This window comes from Pogoniulus pusillus, chromosome 29 (assembly GCF_015220805.1).
Source record: "Pogoniulus pusillus isolate bPogPus1 chromosome 29, bPogPus1.pri, whole genome shotgun sequence".
NCBI classification, from domain to species: Eukaryota; Metazoa; Chordata; class Aves; order Piciformes; family Lybiidae; genus Pogoniulus; species Pogoniulus pusillus.
In genome coordinates this window covers 4,885,380-4,902,694 of record NC_087292.1, presented here as the reverse complement: position 1 = coordinate 4,902,694, position 17,315 = coordinate 4,885,380, and the positions used below count along the sequence as shown (strand labels likewise).

General features: G+C 47.7%; 1 long non-coding RNA gene across 1 annotated transcript; it reads right to left on the bottom strand.

The window, feature by feature from the left end:
- Positions 1 to 416: 416 nt before the first annotated feature.
- On the bottom strand, positions 417 to 16,881 carry LOC135188225 (uncharacterized). The gene is made up of 6 exons (XR_010307615.1): positions 16,793 to 16,881; positions 15,603 to 15,928; positions 7,939 to 8,038; positions 7,509 to 7,664; positions 3,384 to 3,468; positions 417 to 1,046 (listed from the first exon to the last, which is right to left on the bottom strand). It is a non-coding gene; the product is annotated as an uncharacterized LOC135188225 (long non-coding RNA).
- Positions 16,882 to 17,315: the final 434 nt, after the last annotated feature.

The following is a 17,315-nucleotide window of genomic DNA, read 5'->3' as shown; positions in this document are numbered from 1 at the left end:
GTTGTTTTCTTTCCTTTAAAAAAAAAAAATAAATAAAAAGCTTTTTTGCCTGCTGCTGGATGGCAGCAGAACAGATGCTGTAGAATTATGCTTCAAATCTATCTTTACTTGCAGGCAAAACTCAATATTCAGGGGCATGCTTGGGTCAAAATTCTTCCTTCATGGCCTTTGGGTATTCATTAACTACACACAGCTCTGGTGTTTATCGCATGGCAGCGATGTTAGATGACTTTCAATAATAGCTACAATTTAGCAAGCGAACACACACCGAAGCTTACTGCTAAACAGATTCAAGGGGTAAAAAAACAAGGAGGCTTTCTGCTGCCTGGCAGGTGGGAGCTGCAGCATGTAGGTCCTCACTCTGGAAAGCATTCAGCCTGTGGAAGTTCACAACCTAATGGAGTAGTTTGTTTGATTGTTTGTTGTTTTTCCCCACCCCACCCCCCTTTTTTTTTTTCTAACTGGGAACTTCTTTGTTTGTTGAAGTCTCCTAACTTCCATATGTTAAACTCACAGGGTAGGGGTTGCTCAGGATAAGGTTGCTCAGGATGTTCAAAGAAAGAGAAGATGATAAAGGTGGGAAGGAACCTCTGGGGATCACCTATTCTAACCTCCCTGCTAAAGCAGGGCCACCTACAGCAGGTTACTCAGGATCACAGCATCCAGGTGGGTTTGGAAATCTCTCCACAATGTCTCTGGTCAGCCTGCTCCAGTCACCCTCTCAGCAAAGTTTTTCCTCTTGTTCAGGTATAATCTGAGCATTCCAGTTTGTGCCCACTGTTCCTTGTCCTGTCCCTGGGCATCACTGAAAAGAGTCTGGCTCCATCCTCTTGCCCTCCATTCTTTAGCTGTTGCTGAGCACTGAGAAGATGCCTTGCTCTGCTCCTGGCTAAACGGCTCCAGGGCTTTCAGCTTTTTCTCCTTGCTGCTATGCTTCAGAGCCCTCAGCATCTTTGCATCCCTTGCCAGAGCCTCTCCAGTAATTCCATGTTTTGTAGCTGAAAATCCTCCTGAAGTGAACTCGTGTTTCTAGCTTTAGGAAGCAGCTACAGAAAAGAAAAGGTGAGGTTATTAACACATTCAAAGCACTCAATCCTCTTCTTCCAGTCAAATCAATAGTGTTTTGATGCAGCAAACTCTGATGTAAAAATCTCCTTGCACTGAATCTCTCTATTTCCCACACTGCAGTGGGTGCCTAGACACCCCTATGATTAATACTTTCATGACCACCCAGCCAGATGGATGCCTGATGGAAGACAGAAACACAATACCCATGTAAATAAAAATGGCTCTGCCAAGGCAGTGAGATCTCCTGGCCTGCAAGAAAACAACAAAGCTGGGGGCGATGGAGGGGGAGTAATTGTCATCTGAATGTTCCCAGAGATGAAACTCAGTGAGAATATTGAACATCCAGAAAGTCGTGGGAGGTTTTGTTATGTATCTAAAATACTCTTTGGGTTTAATTGAAAACATGTTGGGTTTTAAATATGGGGTTGCTGAAGGAACACCTCTCAAAGAAATATGCTGCTTACATGGGCAGAGGTAATGAAGCACCAAATAATCTGCTCTTTAATATCACTTCAATCAAATTTGCCTGTTTGCTGGTAGCTGGCCAGAAATTAGGCTGCCCAGGGAGGTGGTGGAGTCTCCATCCTTGGAAGTATTCAGAGAACATGTAGACATGGCACTCTGGGACGTGGTATAGTGGGCATGGTTGTGATGGCTTGGACTTGATGATCTTGGAGGTCTTTTCCAACCCTAATGATTCTATGACTCTATGATATTTATCTTTTACTGCTTTGGGTCTGCTCCAGTCCCTGGCCTGGACTTAGTGCTCTGTAGCTCAGTGGTATACACTAACCTTCCAGGATGAAATCAGGCTGGGGTTTGTTGTTTGGTTTTTTTTCAGCAATTCAACCAAGCTGAGTTCTTTTCACAGGTCTGAGAGTAGTCTGAGTAAGGATTTGCCTGTCATTTTCAAAAGTTCACTTCATTAATCTCACAAGAGATATGAGGCCCAGTCCTGGATGAACCTATTCATAGGCAGACAAGACTGGACTAAATGTGCAACCCAGCAAGAAAACGGGAGGAGCACAGAGGACTCGTGGGCAAGCTGCTGTGGGTGATCCTGCTTTAGCAGGGGGCTTGGAATAGATGATTTCCAGAAGTTCCTTTCAACCTCCACTATTCTATGACTCTGTGATTCAATGATTCTATTGCCTTGGTTTTAGAAGCCAGCCTCTGGGCTGAAGTGAGCATGAGATAGCAGATGGACTTCAGCATTTAACAGACAGCCATGAGAGACGAGCAGCTCCACAACAACAAAGGCAACCTGCTTGCAGACAGGGGAAAAAATACCAAGCCCACCTTCTGCTCTGGTAACAATGCCAGCTTCTATGGCCTGAAGTTACAATTTCCAACAAGCTTTCTGCTTTCCTCCTTTGGCATATGACCATGCTGCCCATAGGAGGAATGCAAAAGTCTGTTGTTCTTTCTCCAAATAGTTCATTATTTATCTATGACAAGATGCCTTCAAGATACTCGCTAGCAGAAGGGCAGCTTGCACTGTGACAGTCATTTGCTTCACCCAATATGATTGTTTCATCTGCCTGGGGCTCCCTATCCTGAGCCACACCTGCCTGGTTTACTATCCCCTACTAAACACAGAGCAATTGTGCCCTCACAGCCACAAAGGCAAATGGCATTCTGGGGTACATGAAGAAGAGTGTGGCCAGCAGGCTGAGGGAGAGTCTTCTCCCACTCCACTCTGTGCCCTGGTGAGGGCACACCTATAGTAATGAGTCCTCTTCTGGGCTCCTCAGTTAAAGAAGGGCAGGAAACTACTGGAGAAGGTCCAGCAGAGGGCAACAAGGATGAGTAAGGGACTGGAGCACGTCTCTTACTAGGAGACACTGATACACCCGAGGCTGTTTAGCCTGGAGAGAGGGAATCTTAGAATCATAGAATCAGTCAGGGTTGGAAAGGACCACAAGGATCATCCAGTTCCAACCCCCCTGTCAAGGGCAGGGATACTGAACCCTGAATCACGCTGGCCAGAGCCTCATCCAACCTGGCCTTAAACACCTCCAGGAATGGGGCTCCAACCATCTCCCTGGGCAACCCATTATCATTGCATGTAAATATCTAAGCAGGTCACAAGGATGGGACTTGGCTCTTCATTGCTGGCCACAGATAGGACAAGAGGCAATGGGCACAAACTAGAACACAGAAGATTTCACTTGGACTTAAGGAAAAGCTTCTTCATTTTGAGGTTGCCAGAGCACTGGACTAGGCTGCCCAGAGAAGTTGTGGGGTCTCCTTCAAAGGAGACCTTCATATCCCAACCTTTGTTTCTAAGGTGAAAGAGACTTATTCAGAAATACCTCATTTTAACAGATGCATCTTGCTGCTGGTCTGGGGATGGTTCTGTTTTCCTGGAAAATTGGTGCTGGCCAAATCACTGAGATTCTGAAAAAGAAAGGTAGCATAGAATTATCTTTTATGAGCAGCAAAAGTCCTTTCTGATGCTCCTGCTGCTGGACATAACTTTTTTTAAGAAGATTTGCTAAGGATCTGGCAACTGCATTTTGTTTCAAAGCCTTTCATTTATCTGCTTTTGCCTCCACCTGCCAGCACAGTGGCACCAGCTCAGCTCCGGGAGCCTCTGACACTTCCCATTGACTAAGTGTCACCACCACTGCAGTCACTCCAGAGGCACTGCTGACAGGCATCCTTTACCCACAGATAGAGTGCAGATATAGCACCAGTGCAGAACCTCTTTTGTGACCCTGAAGCAGTTTCTCTAGTGATTTGGACACGCAGTGCTCACACCAGCAGGTTTCTCAATCAGCAAGACACCATCTACAGCATGAGTAGAATGGGATTTCAGCAGGCAGGCACTGCTGTCCTGCTCTGCCCCATCCATGGCTAAATTACAGCTAGCTCACCACACTGCTAGAACCTCACATATACTAGCACTGACACCTCCACCATACACCTTCCTATCCTCCTGCACCATCTGCATGTCCCCAAGCAGTCATTGCTTAGCTGTTCCTCACAGAGTCACAGAAGTCATGGCTAGAAGAGACCTCAAGAATCATCTAGCTCCAAACGCCCTGCCATGGACAGGGACACCTCACAACAGATCAGGTGCTCAAAGTCCCACCCAGCCTGGCCTTAAAAGCTTCCAGGGATGTGGCTTCTGCCATCTCCCTGAGCAACCTGTTCCAGTGTCTCATCACCCTCACAGTGAAGAACTTCTTCCTAACATCCAGTCTGAATCTACCCACTTCTAGTTTTGCTCCATTCCCCCTAGTCCTATCACTACCTGACATCTAAATAGTCCCTCTCCAGCTTTCTTGTAGCCCTCTTAAGATACTGGAAGGCCTCAATAAGGTCTTACCAGAGCCTTCTCCTCTCCAGACTGAACAGTCTCAATTCTATCAGTCTGTAGGAGAGGTGCTCCAGCCTCCTGATCATCCTCATGGCCCTTCTTTGGACACTTTCCAGGACATCCATCTTATAGCAGTGGTTACATCCAAAGCTGTTGAGATGAATTGCAGCCTGTGAGTGGGACAGTTTCCCCTTTGACTGAAAGAGGTTAGTACAGATGAAGGTGTCTAAAATAAGGTGAGCTACCTCCTATCCCAACTGACTGCCTACATGTAGTGCTGTGTGGGGACACCCAACCTGTGCTCCAGCTGCCAACAGTGAGATATGTTATCACTCAGCCCAAATTACACTCTCCAAAGCACAGGTTAACTTTGAAGAACAGGTTTTGTGAAGATCAGCTAAGGGAACTGGGACTGTTCAGCCTGGAGAAAAAGGAGGATGAGGCAAGACCTTCTGGCTCTCTACAACTTCATGAAAGGAGACTAGGACCACTAGCAATATGACAAGAGGAAATGGCCTCAAGTTGCACCAAGTGAGGCTTGGTTATCTGTAAAAAAACTTCTTCCCTGAAAGGCTTCTCAGGCACTGAAATAGGCTCCCCATCTAAGTGATTGAATCCTCAGCCCTGGAAGTGTTTAAAAGATGCAGCACTGTGGTGCTGAGGGATGTGGTCCAGCAGCAGACTTAATAGAGTTAGAGAATGTTTGGACTCAATGACCTTAAAGGTCTTTTCCTACCAAAACAAATCTATGATTCTATGACAACTTGTCTGTTCAGGCAAACAAGGTTACACAGACCCTAGGATGCAAGTAAGAGTGCAACTTCTAAACCACAGCAGGGTAGATTTAGACTGGACATTAGGAAGCAACTATTTACTGTGAGAGTGCTAAGACACTGGAACATGCTGCCAAGAGAAGCAGTGGACACCTCATCCCTGGAAGTGTTTAAGGCCAGGCTGATGAAGCTTTTTGCAATCCTGGTCTAGTGGGAGGTGTCCCTACCCATGACAGGGGAGTTGAAGTTAGATCATCTTTAAGGCCACTTCCAACTCAAGCCATTCTATGAACTCCAAGCAGTCAAACCAGACATGCTGAAAATAAGATTTAATCCAAATCACACCACGATGCAAAGACCCTGCATGAACCCATCAAGAATTCCTGCCTCCCACTAACCTTTTTTAACCACTTCTGCACTTCTTTTGATGCAATTGCATCAGTGTAATAGCCTTCTGTCAGGCTTCTGCTGCTCATCCATTACACATGAACAGTCTATTCCCATTTGAGGCACACTTAATCTTCTCTGACACCCATAATTTTCATGTTACCCCTTTCCTGAGGCAATTAAACCTTCCTCCAATCTGTTCTTTTAAATTCCCATTGTTAGGACTACTATTTTTTTTCAGCAGCCCTGCTTCCTTCACAGTTGCAGGGTTGAATTCATGATTATGCTCAGTTCATGTGGCACCCTCAGCACATGGTTTAGTTCTGTTAACTACAACTCCCTGCAGAATTCAGATTGCAGCCCAGGCTTGCTTTGCAATGTCTACCACGAGAGACATGAAAACACACGACCCAAAAATGGGACACTTCCTTCTAACTGTGTGCTAGTTTAAAGCAGGCTAGAATGTTTTGGTGAGAAAAAGTAGATTATAGGCTGTGAAAGGAAAACAATGGTGATGTCTCCTTCTCTCAGAGTCTTGCTGAACAAGAAAGCAAAACATTAGATAACACTCTGGCCATTTTGTCTCTCTTTCTGGCTGGGCACTGACTGAGCTGCATCTCCCTAACCTCATCTTCCACTCACCTTTGCTTCTTAACCTATTGGCTGAACCTGTAATCTTTCTTAGGTCTGGGGTAAGGTTGAGAGGGGCAGGGGGAAGGTGCAGGGGTGGTTGAGAGCCCTTCCTGGGGACTCAGGTTTCTGGGAGGGGAGTTGTGCTTCTGTATTCCCTTTTACCTTGTATATTTCTGTCTATAACTGCATATCACAGTATCATCAGGGTTGGAAGAGACCTCACAGATCATCAAGTCCAACCCTTTACCACAGAGCTCAAGGCTAGACCATGGCACCAAGTGCCACGTCCAACCTTGCCTTATACTGTAAATACCTGCTTGTACATTGTGCTGCTGTAAATAAATAGCTTCATTTATATTCCCAGAGCCAACTGGGTCTAGTTGGGTACTTCTAAAGTGTGGGGAGGCAGGGTACACCCAAACCATCACAAACTCTGGCAGTTTGCTTGTGGTTTACAGAGCCCAAATCTATCACGATTGTAGCTATTGTCATTAAAGGCTTGCAAAGACCCAATTCAGTGAGTGCTGTGTTGAATTGCTGGGGGAAAAAAAAGAACAAACCACAGGAAGGACAGAAAAATCCTAATGGAAACTCATCAGAGCATGCAGCACTTCTGCCTGCTGTTTGTGAAACGTTGTCCACCTTCCTGGTTCTCAGAACCATTCATAGTCCATAGCAGGACAGGTCAGTGAATGCTTTTTCTTGCATGGTTTTAATAATGAAAAAGCTAAGGTCAAAGTTAATTTGTCTCCCCTGAAAAGGCTAAGTGCAACAGTTTGGGCCTCAGCAGCAGAAGGCAGCTGGCTAAACCTCCTTCACTGAAACACAGAATTCCAGCATGGTGCGGGGTAGGAAGGCACCTCAGGAGACCATCCAGTCCAACCCCTCTGCCAAAGCAGGGTCACCCACAGCATATCTGGGCAGCTAGCTCCAGAGCTCCAGCACCCTCTCAGCAAAGAAGACCTTCCTCACGCTTAGGTGGAACTTTCTTTGCTCCCTTTTGTGCCTTGTCTTATCACTGGGCATCACTGAAAAGAATCTGGCCTCATCCTCTTGCCCCTTGCCTATTAGATGTTGATGAGAATTGAGAAGATCCCCTTACAGCAGCACTGAGAACACTGAACATGGGCATAGGTCTGCCAGAAACGCTGAACTATTCAGCAGAGCTCCATGAAGTCCCTTCTATTCCCCCACCTGCCCCCACAGGTTGTGCTAAACCTCGGCACAGTGGCTCTGCCACCCATCCCTCCCCCACCAGCTCAGCAGCAGGAGCACTGCTGTCTGCAGGTCCCCAGCCCCACCATCCATCAAGTCGTTATTACCATGTAAACACCACATTTGTTGCTCCCAATCAGGGTGTGATGGATTAGTCTTCATTCGAAGGGAAGGGTCAGACTTTGTGAGGATTAGATCAGAGCAATAGTCCCATGAGTGCTCCTGGTCACGGTCAAGTCGTAATCCAGCAGTTATTTTCCCATCTGTAAGACAGTGAACAAATCCCTCAGGGAATCATTCTGAAGTCTCTTTCTCATCTGGGTGGGAGAAACATTACTGAGAAAGGAAAAAAAGTGTCTTTGACATTTACAGAGAGCTGTCACTGCTGGATCCCAAAGCTGTGGGGAATAATTCCCACAAGTCACAGTAAGCTGCAAGAGTGGGACCAGCCACACTGAAGCAATTTGCTCTTCAGCCCCCCCTAAGCTCCTGAAACAGCCCACAGGGTTCTAGGAACAAAGGGGGAAAATTGCAGACCTTGTTTTTGCCATGTGTTAGAGCAGATCTCTCCAGGTAGCAGCCAGCAACACTTGTCTGCAGGAGGAAAGTCCTTCTCGTCTATCTGCAGTGTCTTGTGCTTAGAGAGAACAAAGAATCCTAAGTGTTGGAAGGGAAATCTGGACACCAGCAAGTCAAACCCCCGCTGCCAGAGGAGGATTGCTTAGAGTAGGTCACACAAGAACACATCCAGGTGGGTTGTCAAAGTCTCCAGAGAAGGAGACTCTAGAGCCTCTCTGAGCAGCTTGCTCCAGGGTTCCTGCACCCCCACAGGAATGAAGCTTTTCCTCATGTTGAGGTTGAACTTTCTGTGTTCCCGTTTGTATCTGTTGCCCCTTGTCCTGTCACATCACAGGACACCACTGAAAAGAGGCTGGCTCCTTCTTCTGGACACCCACCCTGCAGGTATTTGTAACCATGAAGAGTTAAAGTTCCTCTCCCTGTGTGCCTACCTCCAGAGCCAGAGAAAGCAGGGAGGGGTGGGTAGTGTGTGCTCCCCTCCACGGCTGAGCTCAGCACCATGGGTGGGTAGGTTGTGTTCCAGCACAGGCATCTCTTCATGTCCCAGGGTGGAGTTCACAAGCTGCTCATTTGCTATGTAACTGATCTTCTACAGAGAGGCAAATGTAACTGACAGGTGGGGTTTGGGGGTTTTGCCACCATTCTGGGATATATAAAACCTTGGAAAGCCTCTCCTAAAAGCCAAGAACCAACCAGGTTGGAAGAGACCTCCAAGATCATCCAGTCCAACCTAGCACCCAGCCCTGGCCAGTCAACCAGACCATGGCACTAAGTGCCTCATCCAGGCTTTGCTTGAACACCTCCAGACACGGTGACTCCACCACCTCCCTGGGCAGCCCATCCCAAAGAGCCTCTCCCAGGTCAGTCACTAGTCCAAATAAGCTCTTATTTTTGACTCGGGGGAACATGAAATCTTGCTTACAAATAGACTTAGCTGAAACCAAATTTGTGCTGCCCACAGCACATGTCATATATTCTCTGCTTTGATTTTATTTACAGGGCTCTCCTGGCATCTTCACTTAGGTATCTCTCTCTCTCTCTGCTCTCTTGGATGGCAGTTTAGCAGACTTGTCATCCAAACTGACTGTGACCACTGACTCCTTATCCTCCCCCTCTAGATTTTGTTTACCCTTGACCCTCCCTTATAACTCTGGGTGCCTTGCCAAGATGCTGAAAGAGCTACCAGTCATGGGTACTTCACTAAGCACACCAATTCACAAACTAAATGGGAAACAAAATTAAAAGAAAGTCAACAGAGGAAGACAGAGTAGAATTAATTCTCTTATAACTCAATTGTCTCAGTCCTTCAAAGCCATTACCTTCATGTCATGGATCTTTGTTACAAAGAAGTGATGCTGCAGGCCATTCCATTCTGCTGGGTTTGGATGCTAGTCACGTGCATCTCCAGCAAGATGCTCCTGAGAAGCCAAGAGGACCACAGAGACCAGTCTGGTGCTCTCAGTAGGCATGGAGACACTAGGAGGGCTTTGCAGATTATATCAAGGATTAAATTGCTCCAATCCTACCCGAGTGGCTGGCTGATGTGCTTAGGGAACAGTGTGCAAGGGGACAAAGGGACAGCATCTGCTGAGTGGCTGGCAACCAGCCCCCACACTGGTCACAGCCTGTGCTGGCAGCTCGAATCCTGCCCACACTGGCAGAGGAAATAGGGTGAATGTGGAAGCCAACAGGAGGCACAAATTGATTTGGCCTCCCCACCAGAGACAGTGTGCCAGGCTGTCTGTTGTGGAGGGGGTCAGTGGGTCTCCAGGGGGGCTTGGGCAAAGCTGCTTTGACAGACTATGGGCACTGCCCAGAGGCAGAGCCAGCTCTTGCTTGACCAAGCAGTGGCATTGCCAGCAGCAGCTGAAATGGCCTTGACTTGCCTGCAGCACCTGTGCCAGAGCCCACAAAAGCCTGGCTGGTTCCTGCTGTTCCCTGGCATGTTCAGGATGGGGTTTAGGAGGGAGCATCCGCTCTAGGGTGGAGAGCATCTCCCCAGCAGCCTCACTCCCTGCCACAGCTCTCCTTTTGCTTGGTAGCAGCAGCAAGATGTGCAAATGTCATCCTGCTGAGGCTGTCCCCACCCAGTTCTGCCCCGTGCTGGGGCAGGTCTGGGAGACCTCTCATCCTTGCAGGGATTCAGTTCACCTGCACTGCTGAGAAGTGCACAGAACAGATACTGATCTGGCATGGTTGCTGCTCCTCCCAGCACCACTGAAGCATTGCAGAGCCTCTTGCTGTCAGACTTCCACACGGTCCTACCTGCCACCACCCTGTCACATGTTTGGTGCTATATTGATGCATCACTCTCTCACTTCTCATTTACAGTATCACAGTATCATCAGGGTTGGAAGAGACCTCACAGATCATCAAGTCCAACCCTTTACCACAGAGCTCAAGGCCAGACCATGGCACCAAGTGCCACGTCCAGTCCTGCCTTGAACAGCTCCAGGGACGGCGACTCCACCACCTCCCCGGGCAGCCCATTCCAGTGTCCAATGACTCTCTCAGGGAAGAACTTTCTCCTCACCTCCAGCCTAAATCTCCCCTGGCGCAGCCTGAGGCTGTGTCCTCTTGTTCTGGTGCTGGCCACCTGAGAGAAGAGAGCAACCTCCTCCTGGCCACAACCTCCCCTCAGGTAGTTGTAGAGTTTAAGTTTCCCAGAGACCCAAATGTAGTTGATAGAACCAATAACAATTTCTAGGATGCCCTTTCCTCTTCCCCCTTCCTTCCCAAAAGAAAAGGAATTAGATGGAGAGAGAAAGAGGAAGGTAAGCAGACCCAAATCAATGATCTCACTGTGACTTGGAAGCTAAAAGAAGAAAAGTTTAACAACGAATAAAAGGTATACGAGGCAGGGAAGTTACAAAGGTGTAGGGAAGGGACAACAAGATACAAACCCTGTAAATATCCAACCAGATTTGATGGCAATGGGTGATGGCCACGTGGTGAAACAATAAACAGTAGGACACAGGAATGGTGACTTCTCCTGAGCAGGAAGGCAGAGCAGAAAGCGAGAACATAAAGTGTCCCCCCCTGCTTTTATGGCTCTTTAGACAGGAAGGGGGAGTGGACAAACCACCATCTGGTGGTGTTCAGACCCACCCCTGGGGGGGGGTCAAGACCACTTGCAGTCAGGTTCAAGATCACTGCCCCCAAGTGGGTTAACCCTGTACAATCACATCACCTCACACCTGGGTAACAACCAGACAGGACCTTTTCACCCTTATCCACAACTAGCGAGGGCGAGGTTTAGGCATCTGAGCTGTGATGCTGCCTTTGTAAAATTGGGTTGGTGATATTTAGGAGCCTGTTGTCACTTAGGAGCATGGGCTGTTGGATTGGTATTGTCATCTTGTCATCAATTAGCTTTTAATTAACGCCAATTTTATCTTTTCTCTCCTAATTGAGGAAGGTGAAGAGAAAAGTAATCAGCTGGATGGGTGTATGCAAAGTAGCTTCAACTGCAATCTGCCTGAGCAAACTATGAGCCACTAAACACTGATGGCACTTTCTGCTGTGTGCTGTGACCATGATGAACATGAAGAGCTACATTAATTTCTAGTGCCCCTCCACATTTCTGAATAAGAGCTGCTACTCAAAGCCAGGATTCACTCCCTCCCACCAGTCAGGACAGCTGGCAGTGTGCTCATGTGGTTACCTTCTCAGGCAATAAAACCATGCAGCTTCTGAACTGTGGATGGGATTCTTGCACTAGATAATCCAAAGTGGAGAAACACTGAACAGAAGGAGGGGCTGAGGGAGCTGGGGTTGTGCAGCCTGGAGAAGAGGAGGCTCAGGGGGGACCTCATTGCTGTCTACAACTACCTGAAGGGAGGCTGTGGCCAGGTAGGGTTGGTCTCTTCTCCCAGGTAACCAGCAACAGAATAAGGGGACAGAGTCGTGTGCCAGGGGTGGTGTAGGCTGGATATTAGGAGGAAGCTCTTGCCAGAGAGAATGATTAGCATTGCAATGGGCTGCCCAGGGAGGTGGTGGAGTTGCTGTCCCTGGAGGTGTTTAAGAAAAGCCTGGATGAGGCACTTAGTGCCATGGTCTGGTTGATTGGATAGAGCTGGGTGCTAGGTTGGACTGGATGATCTTGGAGGTCTCTTCCAACCTGGTTGATTCTATGATTCTATTCCATTGTTTTCATGATTTATTTACTGCTCTGATGTACTCTCTGCTCATGGTGGGTGAAGATCCCTCCATTACTCAACCACCATATGTGGGCAGCTTCTCCTACTAAATCATAGAATGCACTGGGTTGGAAAGAACCTCTAAATCTCATCTACTCCAAATCCCTTGTAGTCAGCAGGGACATCTGCAACTAGAGCAGGTTGCTCAAAGCCCCATCAAGCCTCATCTTTAATGTCTCCAGGGAAGTGTCCTCCACCACTTTCCTGGGCAACATGTTCCAGTGTTCCACCACCCTCACAGAAAAGAACTTCCTCCTAATATCCAATCTGAATCTGCCCCACTTAAGCTTCAAACCATTGCCCTTGTCCTGGTGCTATCTGCCTTTGTGAACAGCCCCTTTCCAGCTTTCTGAGGGCTCCCATTGCCATGGGTTCCTCTTTGTGTGAAGCTCTCAACAACATCAGAAACTAACAGAGAATTTTGGGTCTGTTCATGGAGAAAAAAGAAACCTGGTGATAAGGCAAGTAAGAACTGGTGTTTCTGTGGAGTAGTCTCAGCTCTCTGCCTGAAAACATACTGGTCACAATGGGGTGAGGGATGGAAGTGTAGGAACCAGCCTGGAGGATTGCTGTGGCAAGCCAGAGACAGGATTTCATCCATTAGAGGGGACACTGTAGACATGAAGCAATTTGTTTCTTCCAAGTGAAGCAGTGATTTTGCTCCTGTCCTTTAGCACTATTTCAAGGTGAAAGAGTAAGACAAAGCAGGAATTTGTGAGAAGAATCAAAACTAATTCCAAACTCTCTTGGTTTAAGGGTTTGTGGTACTTGCAGCCTTGGTTCAGACTGGTTGAAAAAGTTGTTTGCTCACTGTACAGTCATGCAAAAACAGCACTGCACATCATACATGAGCATCTGCTCATTACATGGCCATGCATAACCTATTTCTCTACCCTGAGGGCAATGCTGATTGTATCTCTGCTGAGTCTTTTTGGTCATCTTAGTTTCCTTGCAGAACTAGTCCACAGATCCCTGACCATTAGGCAAGCTCCTTGTCCACAGCAGCATCCCTGCCAGCCTCTCCTTGATGCTGCAGTCAGGGTTAAATAAAAGAATGGGTCTCTCCCCACCTCTTTTTGCCTCTTGAAATTACCTTTCAGCTCAGGCCCAGCCTGGGTAATTCAGAGCTGATGGGAAATGGAAGTCATGGTCCATGGAGACTTAATGGCTACCTAAGAGGAGCACAAACAGGCACAGGAACATTTATCCTCCCCTCACCCCGAAATTCACCTGAGCTGAGATGTGCAATAAGTCATCAGATGTGTTGACAGTTTCTTTTCTACCCTGAGCTTATCATCCCATTTTATTTGTCTCATCATCTTGTGGACCTACAGAATGGCAGTAAATAGACAGCTCCAGAAAGCCTCAAGATGACATTAAAAAGAAAAATGTCTCCATCTCCCTGTTTGTTTATGCACACTGAGGCCACTCCAGAGTCCCCCTGCACCACCAGCCTGAAATAAAGTGAAACTCCAGACAAATCCCAGAAGCCTGAGGCTAGGGAAGGCTCAGCAGTCATGTAAGGACACCAGACACTGTCTTGAGGGAGCTGCCCCAGGAACCTGCCCAGATATGTTTCCTTCAGTGACTGCCCCAGTGGAGATCACCCCCAGCTCTCTCTGCCCACAGATGACTATATCCATCCTTTGCTTTTTCCCCAAGACACACTGTTGGGGAAGATGAGAGATGGACAGAAGGATGTCATACCCTCTTTAGCCTCCTGTTTTCTTGCTCTGGCCTCAGTTTTTGTCATAGCTGCTCTAAGCCTTGTCTTTTTCAGGGATGCAGGGAGAGTCATGAAGGTGGAGAGCAAACATCCATCCTGGCCCACACACTGGCCCTGGTACCACCTCAGGTTTCATTTCTTTTCAACTCAGGCATCTTTGAGACTGATGAGTCTTGTGAATTTAGCAGCCACCAGCTCATTCCCTGTATTCTGAAATTATCTCTGCCCAAGCCAACATTCTGCAGCAACACTAAACCTCTCAAGCTGGCCCCAGTTCTAGCCCTTCCATCCCTGTTTGTCACTGCCACCAGCAGAGTCAGAAGTGAGGTGCTTCTCCAGGGGATTATAATGTATTTGAAGCTGTGACCTTACATTAGTTAGACTTGTAAGCCTGTAACTCTTCATGAGTTACTCCTGTTGTCTCCATTACTGTCATGCTCATCTGTCCCTCAGGATCTAACAAACATCTCTGCAAGAGCCTCCTCAGCTGCAAATGTGCCACAATGGCACAATGCAGGGAGGGGGAAAGAGAGCAAAGAGGAACTGGTTTGATTGAGGCTGCACAGGAAATACAACACACAACATAAAACTGGAGTATGCAAAGTCTCACTTTACCAGTCACAGAATCATTAATGTTGGAAATGACCTCTAAGCTCATCAAATCCAACCATCTCCACACCCACTAATCCATGTGCCAAAGTGCCATGCCTACGTGTTCTGTTGTGCAGCTCCAGGGACGGTGACTCCATCACCCATCTGGGCAGCCTGTTTCTATGTCCAACTGTTCTTTAAGTACAGATTTTTTTCCTAATATCCAACCTAAACATACCCTGGCACAACTTGAAACCATTTCCTCTTGTTCTATTGGTAGTTATGTGGGAAAAGAGACCAACGGCAACCCCACTCCAACCTCCTTTCAGGTAGTTACACAGAGTCAGCTCAGCTTCTCTCTGGCATTGGAAGCCATGAGAAGCAGCTACAAATGCTGCCTTGCCTTTGCTGACACATGTAAAGAAGCAGCACAGAGTGACAAGGTAAAATAATGAGGTATACTAAAGCCTTGTTACGGCACAGAACCATAGAATGGTAGGGGTTGGAAGGGAACTCTGGAGGTCATTGAGTCCAACCCCCCTGCCAAGGCAGGTTCATCTTGAGAAGGTCACACAGGAACATGTCCAGGTGGGTTTTGAATGTCTCCAGAGATGAAGACTCCACCACCTCTCTGGGTAGCCTGTTTCAGGCTGATCTTACACTGCCCTTACATTTGCACTGAAGAAGTTCCTCTTCATGTTTGGATGGAACTTGTTATGGTCAAGTTTGTCCCACATGTTGTTCATCTCCCAGGTAGAATGCAACCACCAGTCACAGACACAGAGGGATGGCACACCTGGAGCTCTTGCAAGAGCTCGTCCTGCTCCCTAGAGTTATGCTCCCCAATACTGAACCCATCAGTGGGTGCATGCAGTGTGTGGTGTGAAGGAGCTGAAAGTCCAAAAACCAAGCAACACCTTGTAGCCTAGAAGAGAATAGTTTCCAGGACATCACTGTACAAGGCCTCATCACTATGGAGTGTGCAGAGGAGAAGTAGTGTTGCTGCAATAGCCATTCCTGACTGGTTGTCAGACCAGCCTCAAAGAACACTTCTTCTCCCCCATAATGGAGAACAACAAATAAGATTTGAACATAGCCACACCAACCTTACAGGAGCTGCCATGTGATAGGATGAGAAGAAAGGGCCTCAAATTGCAGCAGGGGATGTTTAGATTGAACATCAGAAGAAAATTCTTCACTGAAAGAGTTCTCAAACACTGGAACAAGCTGCTCAGGGAGGTGGTGGAATCCCCATCCTTGAAGGTGTTTAGAAGATGCAGAGATGAGGGCCATAGTTTAGTGCCAGCCTTGGTGGAGTTAGAGGATGGCTGGACTCAATCTTCAAGGTCTTTTCCAATCAAAAGGATCCCATGCCTGTGTGGTGGTCCTGTAGCATCCCACCTGCTGCTGTGCTTCACTCATTGGCTCTCCCCTGCAACAGAAGAGATGAAGAACTTTATCACAGAGTGCTTATAAAAGCAGCACCAGCAGACTATCCACTTTGGAATGTGATTGAGTGGGAACAGTGGTGTTGTACTGATGTTGGACTTGATATTAGAGGTCTTTTTCAACATCAATGATTCTATGATTTGCCAAGAGCTACTTGATTAAATGACCTTCTTACCCTCCAACCAGCCAAACACACCCCATGGGAAAGCCCTTTCCTGCCCACCCTCTCCATGCCATGCACAGAATCATAGAATCATAGAATCAACCAGGTTGGAAGAGACCTCCAAGATCATTCAGTCCAAACTATCACCAGGTTGCAGGGGCATCCAAATACTAATGACATGCAAACCTGCCTTGCTCGTTGTACCAAAGGCTGTTAGCTCCAAACTCAGCCCCTCCAAAAGCACTCAGTAGTTTCCTCATCAGGGCTTCTTAGCACAAGTGTCCCATCAAGGCATGAAACAAACCCTACGTGTTCCAGAATGGAAATGCAGTCCCCATAGTCAGGTATTGGTGAGGTTTCATGATCAGCAGTGCCAAGGGCACAAGCTGATAGGAGCACCATGGTGACAGCATGCTGTGGAGGCAGGCAACTAACAGGGCTGAGGAACTATAGAAACCCAAATGACTTCCTTTTCCTGGCACCCTGCCCCCAAACTATGTACAAAAGTTAGTTTAGGTTATTAATAGATTCAGTTCACTCAGGAACTTCTTCCAAAAGGATATTATAGATAAATTTAGATACTTAGGAAGTCAAGAAATGGGAAAGGCTAAGCTATGAACACAGCTTTACCCCACTATCAGTCAGGCTGAGGAGAAGATGAAGGGAACAGCAGGCACTACTCACAGAGGTGAGAAAGGCATTCGGCAACGATCCCTTGCTGGATTCCTCTGCAGGAGCAGCCTTCTGACGCTGCAGGCAATATCCAATCCAGAGATCCAGAGATCCACGCCACAGAAGCCCGAGGTGGGTGACAGAGCCACTGAACTTGGAAATGTCTGAGCACTTCTTCCTGGGTGGAATGGTTGTGGAGTGATGCTGCCTTGGCAGGGGAGAGCCAAAACTGCTAGGGTCCCCCAGTCTGGGAGGCAGCCGGGAAGTTGGCTACTGATAGGGTCTGAGAGAGGGTGGTCCAGATGCCACTGGGTCTCTCTCAAAGGACCCCAGGGCTTGCCAAGCCTGCAGGTTTGCACAGAAGGGTGCAAAAGATTTAGGCTGGAGATTTAGGCTGGAGGTGAGGAGAAAGTTCTTCACTGAGAGAGTCATTGGACACTGGAATGGGCTGCCTGGGGAGGTGGTGGAGTCGCCGTCCCTGGAGCTGTTCAAGGCAAGATTGGACGTGACACTTGGTGCCATGGTCTAGCCTTGA